Below are 11,370 nucleotides of genomic sequence, written 5' to 3' on the forward strand. Positions count from 1 at the left end.
TACGAGTAAGGTGTTTGTCTATCCAGTATCTGGGTGTGTGTATGTCTTTATGTGGAACTGAAGGCTTTATTTCTAAGTGGTGGGTGATATGGGACATGTAATAGAAAACATTTTTAAGATGAGTCTTAACATATTTCCGGATATAGAAGCACCTAAAAAAAAAAAACCTACATAAATCTTTTCTTTCAAATCCACTTGGTTAGCGTGGGCACACACATACACACACACTCAGTTATGTTACCCAGGAGATCATTCTTGCAAAACTGGATAAAAATCATTTCATTATTATATACTCACATATCAAATTTAAGAAATTTACACTTAGGCTACAACTGATTGAAATTCAGGCCATTCAGTAAGTTTTCAATATAAGTAATAGAATAATAGCAAAGATGTAAAGCAGACTTGCTCCAATTATGTAAAGACTCTTTTTAGTACATACAAGCAAAAACAAAATTTGGAAGGCCAGTGAATTCTAAAAATTCAAAAAATCAACACTGACATACAAAGTGGGTGTTTAGACAGCTTTCTACTAGATAACGTACTTCCCTAAAAACCCAGTATATATGAAATTTTTTAAAAATGTCACATTTATAAATACCAAGCCTAAAATAGATAAAAGTGCACTGCTGTTTAAAAAGAAAATGTAGCCAAAGCAACCTTCTATCTGAGGGTGGAAGGTGTTGACACATTACCTTGACTATCTCAAGATTTAAGTTTCCCCACCCTCTGGCACTTCTGGCTTTTCATAAAGGTTATTCACGCATCTGGGGGTGAGAGAGGGACAGCATCCCAAATTGCACTTTTGGCATTTTAGGATTAGGCTAGTAAAGAAAAACATGTCAAATATTATCAGGAAAGGCACAGCCAGAACCAAAATGAGTGGAGGTTGGGTAAAGGGAAGAGGCCTTACCCAAAGTAAAAAGTAAATGGATCTTCTGTACATTTACTAAAGAGAGTTGTTTTTGCTATTATTTACAAAGACTCTAAAATCAAGGTAGAAAAACAAATCTTACTAAATTCTACAATACTATGCAATAAAAGCTTTACTATAAATGTCAAGTCAATCTTCTTTCAGTTGAAGGTAAAAGATATTACTGAACTATTTGTATTCTTTGTACTTATGTGTTATAGGTTAATCGTGTCCTCTAACCCAAATTTATATGTTGAAGTCTTAATCCCTAATACCTCAGAATGTGATATATTTGAAAACAGAGTCTTTAAAGAGTGATTAAGTTAAAAATGAGGTCATGGGACTTCCCTGGTGGTCCAGTGGTTAAGACTCTGTGCTTCCACTGCAGAGGGCAGCAGTTCAATCTCTGGTCAGGAAACGAAGATCCCACATGTTACGTGGTGCAGCCAAAAAATATACGAGGACATTAGGGTAGGCCCTTATCTAATATGCCTGGTGCCCTTGTAAGAAGAGAGATTGGGATAAAAACACAGGGCAGGAAGAGACCATGTGAAGACAGGGAGAAGATGCCTCCCGTTTAGTAAGCCAAAGACAGAGGCCTCAGAAGGAACCAATGCTGCGGACACATTGATTTCTGATATCCAGCCTCCAGGATTGTGAGAAAATGAATTTCTGTTGTTAAGCAACCCAGTCTGTGGTACTTGTTACGGCAGCTCTAGCGAACTAACACAACATTGTAATCATTTACTACTGATATTTTTAAATGTTATTACTGCAAATAGATCAAAATCTTCCCCTTACTGTGAGAGTGCCTGAACAGAGAATGCCTTGCTTTGTCTTATCAGTCTGATGATAGGATTATGTAAAATGGAATGGTTCTGTAACAGTTTCAGAGAGTATAAATTTCAGGATCCTGAAATATAAATATAATATACAACAGTGCTAAGGAATTGAGATGCTTGTTTATCCAATACTCTCAATGTGTACTTTGAAGTAGGCCTCAAGGAACCAGCTCTGTAATAATGCTAATACTTGTTAAGGTCAATACTTAAAATGCTTTCAGAATTCTACTCAAAGCTGATTCTAGGTTGCCAGATTTTTTAGATTTATACTTAGGGCATAAATTAATAATAATATAATTAAGCTTACCAGTATTAATCACCACTTCCTCAGAGTTTTATTTTTTTTTTCCTCAGAATTTTTTAGAATTCAAGCCAGAGTAGTAATAATAAAAAAAAAACCCACACACTGAGCTAAACATTAATGTGTTCCAGGCAGTGTTCTAAGTGCTTGATATGTATTAATTCAGTCCTTACAGCCTTAAGTGATAGGTGTTATAACCATGAACCAGCCAGTTCATCATAACCATCACCTCCATTTTAAAGATGGGAAAACTGAGGTACAAAGACTAAATAAGTTGCTCAAAGTCTTACATGTAGTATGTGACACAAACAGAATTTGAACCCAAGTAATTTAACTCCAGAGGCTGCCTTAGTAACTACTGCTACTTGGTACCAACTGCTTACATCTGATTTTCTCATTTTACCAGCTACAGTGTGAGTCACAGAGCTGGAAGGGACCTCAGCAATAACCTAATTTAGGACTCTCAATTTACAGATGAAAATTGAGACCAGAGTTGTTAAGTGAATTACTGAAGATTACAGTTAAATAGTAAAACTATTAAGATATAGTCTAATCGACTTTCTGGGACACCATGATGGATTTTTTGTTTTGGTTAGCTCTGCTTTAAGACTCATGTATCTCCAGCGTATCTCTGAGTGTGTATATGTGTGAAAGTCTGTCTCTCTCACTAGGTGTCTACGTCTGTTTCCACCATTGTCTCTCCTACATGTTGCCAACAACATTTATATATATACAGAAGAAAAGGAGGAAGTGGCCTCATGCCCATAAACAAACATTCAAACACATCTGCCCCAAAATGGGGATGTCTGGCACAATGCTACTAAAATACAGATCTGTTTACCTGGAAATCTTGTTTATACCTTTTCAGGTATTTTCACCTGGGACAAGACCAAACCAGAAGAGCTACATTAGTTAAGCTACTGGAACATACGTTAATGAAAATAAATAAGTTTTTACATTAATAATTTTTTTCATTAAAATTAAAAATATGTCTTCTATTGATAGTAGCAGGAAATTACCAGGAGTATTTACCATTTCAGGTATATTTGTTAGTGGCTTTATTTCAATGAAATTATTAGCATTATTTCAGAGAAGTAAAAATTTAGGGGACAGATGATATAGACAGATATACATATTTCAATGAAATTATAACATGATTTCACTGAAATATGTATATCTGTCTATATCATCTAGCTGTCCATCATCCCCCTAAATTTTTGTTTCTTTGAAATAATGCCACCATGATTTGCAAAATACTACAATGAGGGAACAATATATAGACTGATTTTATTTCCAGTAAAATGATTCATGGGCCTTAATTCTACAGGCAGGCTGGGATACAAGAACGTGTCAAATATTAGTGTTGGATGAAGTTGTTGACTCCATCAAGATTTCAAATCAGGAAGAAAGAGAGCATATGGTATGGAGGACAAACCCTAATACAGTCCAGATATCTGTGTGTTAGCTCTGCCCATGACCTGACTTTCTGAACTGTATAAAAATTTCCCATAGGACTGTAATAGAAAATTATAACTGATGATGTTGTTTCGCCTTTAAAATTTTGTCTTTTAAACCAGACCACTGATTTTTTAAAAAAAAGTTTAACAATTTGATATCAGTTGAAAATGACCAAGAGACCTTGCTCCCAGGTTCTTTGGGGATGGTAACTCTTCTGAGAGGATGTATCTAAGTAACTCTTCTAAGAGGATGTTGCAGTGGAAAGGGCTTGGACTTCTGAGTCCTACAGACCCAGGTTTATATCCTGGCTCTACAACTTCATACTTCCTTGATCCACTTAACCTTTGAGCTTTCCCTTCTTCTATAAAATGGGGTGACAATACATACTCGAACAGGATACGGAAGGGTTTAACAGGGTTAGTGACCGGTCAGCTCTCTCACTTGTTATCTCTGGAGAGCATATATTTGGTTGCATCTGCAAGGATAATGAAATTTTCCTTTTTCCAATGAGTAGTCATTTTCTACCATTCATGTGTCTAATTTAGAAATCAAAACAAGTTTACTCCTTCTAACCTGGCAGGTGGATCTGTTCCAAGAAGGTGATCACCTGGCCAGTTCCTGGGGAAAATGGCTTAGGAACACACACAACATTTATTTAGGCCAATGGTATTTGCACACTACTTGGGAAAGAAAAAGGACAATCTTCTATCTAGGCTAGTTTTTTTGTGACTTTAGGATATAAATGAAAAGCATGACTTTGCTTCCACTGCATTTCTATACCTTTTAATCATCATAATTTTAACTTGTAATAGTGATAAATGGGTCTTCTAAAAACATCACAGCTATTTTTAATATTAAATGCATAATGGATATGTATCTATATTTATAACCCAGCAGCAGTTATCCCATTCTATTATATCAACTCATCTATTTACATAGCTGTCTTTTGTCTCATAAGACTGCTCTTCCAGACGAATACTCTGTCTTATTCTACTTGATACACTTAGTACCCAGTAGTCTCCAGTTCAAAGGGGTATTCAAAACAGGCTGGTTGCATAGAAATGTACCATGCAATACCATGAACTACAGTCAACAAAACTGGACTTTATCTTTTAGGAAATAAGAAGCCACTAAATATTTTTAACAAGGTGACTCTTACAATAAAAGTATAGTTTTAAGAAGGCGAAAGCTTGAAGTACAGAGCTGATTTGACTGAAGAGAAACTGGAAGCAGAAAAAGCACGTGGGAGAATAACAGTGCAGGTGTAAGGTTAAAATGTGTGAACGAGGATGGTGGCAGTTAAGAATGGAAGAAAAAAGACGGATGTAAGAGACTTTGTAAAGAATGTACAGTAACTTAGTATTGGTTCTATTTAAGGAGATAAGAGGAGAAATAATCCCAGATCAGCTGAGGTTTTAAGGCTGGGTGAGTAGAATGATGATGCCTTTAACAGAAACAGGGATGTTAGAAAAGGAACTGGTTTTTCAGGGGAAATGATGACTGTGATGTGAGACAGACACTGAATGAGAAGTAATCAGCCCCCCCAAGAGGAGCATGTTCAGTCAGTGAGTGTGGTGAAGTCTACGGGTTTAGAAGCAAGGACGTCTTCAGGGGTGGAGCCTTTTCAGAAAATTTCCTCTGTGCTTTCAATTTGGGAACAAGAGGCAGTAAGAAGCTGATACACAGGACTGGACCAGATCTGGTTTGTATGGTCAAATATTAAACCAGTTAAGAACCAGATTGGTTCTGTTCTCACTCTAGTTCCACTGCTATAACAGAAAGGCCTACTTAGCAGAAACCAAGGAATGGGGAACCTCTTCCTCCCCCAAACCCCCAAACTTAGTGCTTCTTTTCTCTGTAACTTACCCATCAGTTCATTCTCCTCCCCACTGTAATTTATAGCTCTTATCTCTCATTGAAACAACTCATCCCCGCTTGCTTCTCCCTCTGCACCCCTTCCTCCCTGGCAGACCCAGAGCACACTTCAGCCTCGCTTTCCCCAGCAGCTTTGCACAAAGGATCCATGCAGATGCTCCCAAGGCTCAGGGTCACAAATCTTTTTTTGTCTGTAAACCCCATCATCCTGTGCTCTTTTTGTTTTCCTTCCGAGTTTCTATTTGAACTCAGTAACAATTAAGGATTACATTCTTTGTGGCTCCAAAAGATAGAAAGGATTCATTTAGCAGCAGAGCACACAGTTAGAGTGAAAGCTCTGGCTTTGGACCTGAAATACAGAGCTTGGAAACAGTTGGCAGGGAGAAGCCATACTACTACATTCTTTATGTCAAAGCCTGATTGTAGTCCTGTTTCCCTCAACCCACAACCCCTGTCCTTGACTCCCCTGCCCTCTACTCTTAACTCCCCATCCATGGTTTCTTCTCATCTATTTTGATTGTTCCTATGAACTGCTCCTTACATTGGAGGCCGTAGAAGAGCTGTCTTCAAAAGGCAAAAAAATCACTATTAATAAAATTACCATGGAAAATTCCTTAAATCTCACAGATTTAAGTGTACCATGATCACACTATCCATGAACCCATTTATATGACACTGAGAGTGAAGGTACTTGAGACAGTTTGGAGTGGAGTAACTGACAATTCAGAGAGAAAACATCAGATGGTTGAATCCCTTGCCCTTCTTTTTCCAGGGCGAAAAAGTTTAACGAAGATAATGCACATGACAAATTATGAAACACACACTGTAAGACACACACACTGTCCTAAAAATTCTTCTGTCAGATGTCTGAGATCATGACATACACAAGCTCTGTTTCCCTCTACTTTGGAAACGTAGCTATGTAGTCAAATATTTAAAACCAAACCAACCCATAGCTAAAATCAGATACTAATTCTTCACCTTTGTTTAAATGATAAAGGAGTAAAAGAATAGTTAATATTAACTCACGTGCAGTGCTAATAATAGTCAATAATACCTACCAATTATTGAGTGCTTCCTACATGCCATGTTCCTGTAATCCTTTTTTAAAAAAAGCCTCTATAAATCATTTTTAAGTCACAGCTGAGGAAACTGAGATATGGTGAAGATAGAAAACTCTGCCCTTCTCCTGGGTCATACAGCAAAAGAGCAACAGAGTTGGGATTTGAACTCAGGTTTGCCTTTAAAGTCTGTGCTGTAAATTAGCACACTTTATCGCCTCACCATAAATAACCTATTTTCTCACTGAAATGCTCTGAACTAAAACTGCTGCTGCTGCTGCTGCTGCTGCTAAGTCGCTTCAGTCGTGTCCGACTCTGTGTGACCCCATAGACAGCAGCCCACTAGGCTCCTCTGTCCCTGGGATTCTCCAGGAAGATTGAATTTTTAGCTATTAGCAGCAAACATTCAGGAAATAAGAAAAAAAATGGCTTTGGTAACAGGCTGATGAGCTATTCCTGGGGTCAACCACCAGACTGGACAAACTTCCTCTAAAAATATCTCTGCTTCTTGTATCACGCCACTAAACACCAATTCAGTGGCCTAAAAATCCTTGTATCAGGTATCTGAGATCATGACATGTATAAGCTTTGTTTTTCCCTACTTATGCATCTTAGCTCTATGTTGAAATATTTAAAATTAAACCAACCAATAACTAAAATCAGACATGAATTCTTCACTGGTGTTTAAATGCTAAAGGTGTAGAAGAATATTTAATATTAAATTATTTAATTCACATAAAAAGTGAAACACCATTTCACTAAAAACACCCAAGAAACACCATTCTGCTCCACTCAGAAAAGTCAAGAATTCTAATCTTGTTCTGCGATTAACTGGTAGTACTGGAAACCTGATTCTGCCAAGACACAAATCCACTGTAGACTGAGTATGCCCACCACAGTCAGGGTGTATGATTCCATTCAGGGACCCAGTACAGTGTGTATGCTTGATCATGTACTTAGTCCTAGTTTAGAAAAGTATAAAGTCAATTAGAAATTCATTTTTTTAGGTGGCGGCAGCGAGTTGAACTTCAGGAGAGCGGTGTTCTCTGCAGATTCTAAGTATATCTTCTGTGTCTCTGGAGACTTTATTAAAGTTTATAGCACAGCTACAGAAGAATGTGTGCATATATTGCAAGGACACAGAAATCTGGTGACCGGAATCCAGCTCAATCCCAACAACCATCTACAGCTGTATTCTTGTTCCGTTGATGGCACGATTAAACTGTGGGACTATATAGATGGCATTTTGATAAAGACCTTCAGAGTTGGGTGTGAACTTCACGCCCAAAAAATATAAAAAAAAAAAAAAAAAAGAAATTCATTTTTTTTAAAAATCCCAAAGTAGATCAGAAATTTGTCAAAACCAAACTCTCAGAAACCATTTTTTAAGAAAAAACAGTTCCTAGTGTGTTCTCCTAAATTCACTTCATTCCTCTCAGGTCAGATTTTTAGAAAAATAAAATCCTAAAAAGACTAGCATTGATTACATTAATAAGACTGGTTCAAATTTCATTCATTACTTCAAAATTATATATCTAACCAGCAGACATCTTCTAATACAAAACTCAGTATTTTAGAGTCATTGAAGATACTGGAGCGCCAAAAGACATCACATCAAGAAAATAAATCAAGGCAAAAAGAAATGGACTGTTTACACTAACAAGATATGCCATATTTTATCAGTAAATTATCTTTATAGTCTACCTGAAGGTGTCAGCTTCAAATGAAGTTCAACACTCATTAAGTCAAACTATATACTAGGCACTGTGAAAGGTATAAAGGTGAAACAAAACATACTAATACTTCCTGAAGACTTTATAATAAGATAGACTACACGTACATCAGAAAAATCTCTGCATATGATGCTTTTCTTCATCTAACACTACTAAACAGGTGTCGAAAAAGTTACAGATTTCTACGATTCAAATGTGTATCAAACAAATCTTGCTTGTTGTGCCAAGGAATCAAAGAGCATTATTTGCTTTTTCCTTTCTGCTCATAAAGGCCCTGGCAATCACCACAACTTTGTTTTCCTGAGTCTCGTTACGTTGGTTTATTATCTTTTGGGGATTTCCTGTTCTGCTTTTAGTTTTCTTCTGCTGCTTTTGCTGGGGGGCCCTTACCAACCCATCGCAGTATGCTTGGTGTTTGCTGGAGAGACCCTCCGCAGTTTCTTCTCTGTGCCTTTTCATCGGAGATCTGGAAACAATCACTGAGTGGATCTGTGCAGAGACTGGCTCCGAAAACTTCCAACCTAACTATTCAAAATTAATTACCTTCATGACGTCTACCTTCAGAGACGCTTATCAGGAAAGTAAAAGACAGCCCTTATGATTGCCCCTCATGATTCCAACTCCTCCAATCCCATTGTTACTATCTTTGACTAGAGAAAACAGTAGTAAGACAGACTTTGGATTGAAAGCAAAAGAAACAACACCAAAAAATATGGCAGATTTTAATGTATGAAAGTGCTAGCAACAGATGATTAATGGGGAGTCAATGGCATTAACATTAGGCCAAAATTATCAATATTTTGCACCTGCTGAAATGATGGTCTTTATGAGCACCCTTTAGAGACTCTCTTTGGTAGTCACATGTGTCTGAATAGCTAGAGTTTATCTTGCTTTTATTAATCCTTATCTCTGAAATTTAAAATGTGCTTTTAATTTTTATCCCCTGAATTTTGGTAGATGATACTGGTCTTGTAAAGCCAATCAACATCATATATATATATACACACACATATATATATATATATATTACACATCAGTTTCTCCTGGAGGAAAAAACCCACCATAAAATAGGGGCTAGAGAGTAACCAAAGGCTACCTGACCAGATTAATCATAAACCTAGACCACTGAACCTGAATTTTCTTCAAACACTTCCTGCCTTTTGTTTCAAAAGAACTACACCTTCAAGGTTAACTGCAGTCTCCCTGAGCAAAAGACCAGCCCACCTAGACTGGAAGTCACTCATTCCTAATCTAAAGCTCTTTATTTAGTTATCTGTACTGCTTCACTTGAAAGCATGCTGTTATGGACAGTCCAACAATATACACTGTGCATTCCTACCCACAACGACAACTCTGTAGATATACAACACGCTCAATTCACTGTGAAATACTAAAAGGCGATTTTTCATCAAATTTTCAGGAAGAAATAGGATGGAAAGCAAAAATGAAACGCAACTCAAACCTAAAAAAAAAAAAAATCCTCAGAGGTTGGGTTCTCTTTCAAGCAATAGAGTAAAGGTACAAAGCGGGGTCGGGAAGGTTACTATTTCTCCTTCTCCAGAGTCAAAAAGTCCCTAAGCAGAGGAACTCTCGATACCGCCTCCCCGCCCCCGCCCCCCACCCCCCTCCGCCGCCCCCCAGCTCAATAGAATAGAGGATTCAGGGGGAAGGCTCAGGAACACAGAATGGGGGATGGGAGGAACCCAAGTTGGGGAAGGCCGATTCGTCCATGGAGCTGGCTGTCTAGGTTGGGTCTTTGATTTTTGCATCGTCCCCTCTCTCTTCTTTTTGAAAACACTGATTTTTATCTTATGGATGAAATTACCTCTGGTCTCTCCCTTGCGAGCAAGGACAGGTGTTGGAAGAGATGTCTGGCCTCCTAGGGGTACAAAATGGGGGTGGGGGCGGCAGTCGAAAGAATGGGAACCTGTACGCCTTCTCCCAAGGTTGAGGGGCTAGGTGAGGGGCCTTTTAAATGAAGGGTATCAGGAAATCAGCCCCTTCTGGGAAGCTGGGATTGACGGGGGACAATAAGTAGCTGCAAGCACCGTCGAAGGATGAGGAGCCGCCTCCTCAGGGAATACCGGGAGGTAGAGGAGACGGCCCCGCCCCCTCAGGGGATGGGCGCGAGTGGCAGTTGGGACGGTGGCGGGAGGACACCGGTGGTTCTACCCCTGTTTTTCTTTCGAGAACCTGGCCTCCCAGTCGCCGCCAAGCCCCGGCGCCAACGGCTCCTACCTTTTCCCGGCGCTCAAGGTTCCTCTCCCTGCCGCCTCCGCCACCCTCTCCATCCACAGCCCCTCGAGGCCCCGCCCCTCAACAGCCAGGCGGGGGCACTGGCATTCGGCAGAGCCAATGGCCTCCTCGCTTCTCCAGCCCCGGCACCAATCCGCGCCGGCTGGAGGAGGGGCTTCGCCAATGTCATTTAGGCTCCTCCCGGGGCCCCAAGATCCCTTTTGTTTGGGGAGAGCCAAGCTGGGATTGAGCTCTCGTCACTTCCGGGAGGAAGCGCAGTCCTCCTGCCCGGGCTTAGGGGTGGGCTTGCGCCCCTCCGGGCTCGGATTCTGCAACTTTCCACCTTCTATGGGCTTTCTGGACCAGATGGTGGCGAGTGCTTCGTGTGTACCCTCGTGGTACGGGAAGCTCAGGAATGGGTTTCGGGTGTCCTGACTGACGGGGCGCATTAACGTTTCATCTAAAATGTTAATAAATGAAGTGCGCTCTGGTGTTTAGAAAACGTGTTGTTGAAAACCTGGTAACGTGGCTTGCCTGCTCTCCCCCCCAACCCCCCACTTTTTTTTGGCGGGGGGGAGGGGGACAAAGCGTGTGCTAGAGACAAGGGAGCAAAGATGAAAAACCCAGAGACCCCCTCTTTTCACACTATATTTGGAAGAGAAGCGTAGCTTCTGGAGCCCCTGGAACCCCTGGAGTGGAGTCGCCGGGTAGCTTTCCAACCCGACTTGCTTTCCAGGTAGAAATTGAATGAATAAAATTTCTGTGTGTCAGTGTTTTCTACGCTGTTTTCCAAATGAGAATTTTTGTGTCTCTGGCCCCATTGTACTGTAGGCTGCCGCAGCACTGCTGGGACAAAGGACAGTAGAGGATGCAAGGAATGTCTGTCCCTCGTGAACACCGGAATGCAGATCTCGCTGGTGGCAGCAAGCCCTTGTTTAGTCGCTAAGTCATG

The 11,370-nt window shown here is 40.0% G+C and overlaps 1 protein-coding gene across 4 annotated transcripts in view; it reads right to left on the minus strand.

The window, feature by feature from the left end:
- Positions 1 to 10,538, minus strand: part of CTTNBP2NL (CTTNBP2 N-terminal like) — a 52,135-nt gene extending 41,597 nt beyond the window's left edge. The window contains exon 1 of one of the 4 annotated variants that reach the window (XM_006071501.4): positions 10,422 to 10,538. The gene's annotated coding sequence lies outside the window, so the exon portion shown is untranslated. Of the gene's footprint in view, positions 1 to 10,008; positions 10,055 to 10,421 lie in introns of those variants that run through there. The other 3 variants (XM_044944544.2, XM_006071502.4, XM_044944543.2) reach the window with 3 other exon arrangements.
- Between the last annotated feature and the right edge of the window lie 832 nt (positions 10,539 to 11,370).

The sequence above is a fragment of the Bubalus bubalis genome, chromosome 6 (genome assembly GCF_019923935.1).
Source record: "Bubalus bubalis isolate 160015118507 breed Murrah chromosome 6, NDDB_SH_1, whole genome shotgun sequence".
In the NCBI taxonomy this organism is placed as follows: domain Eukaryota; kingdom Metazoa; phylum Chordata; class Mammalia; order Artiodactyla; family Bovidae; genus Bubalus; species Bubalus bubalis.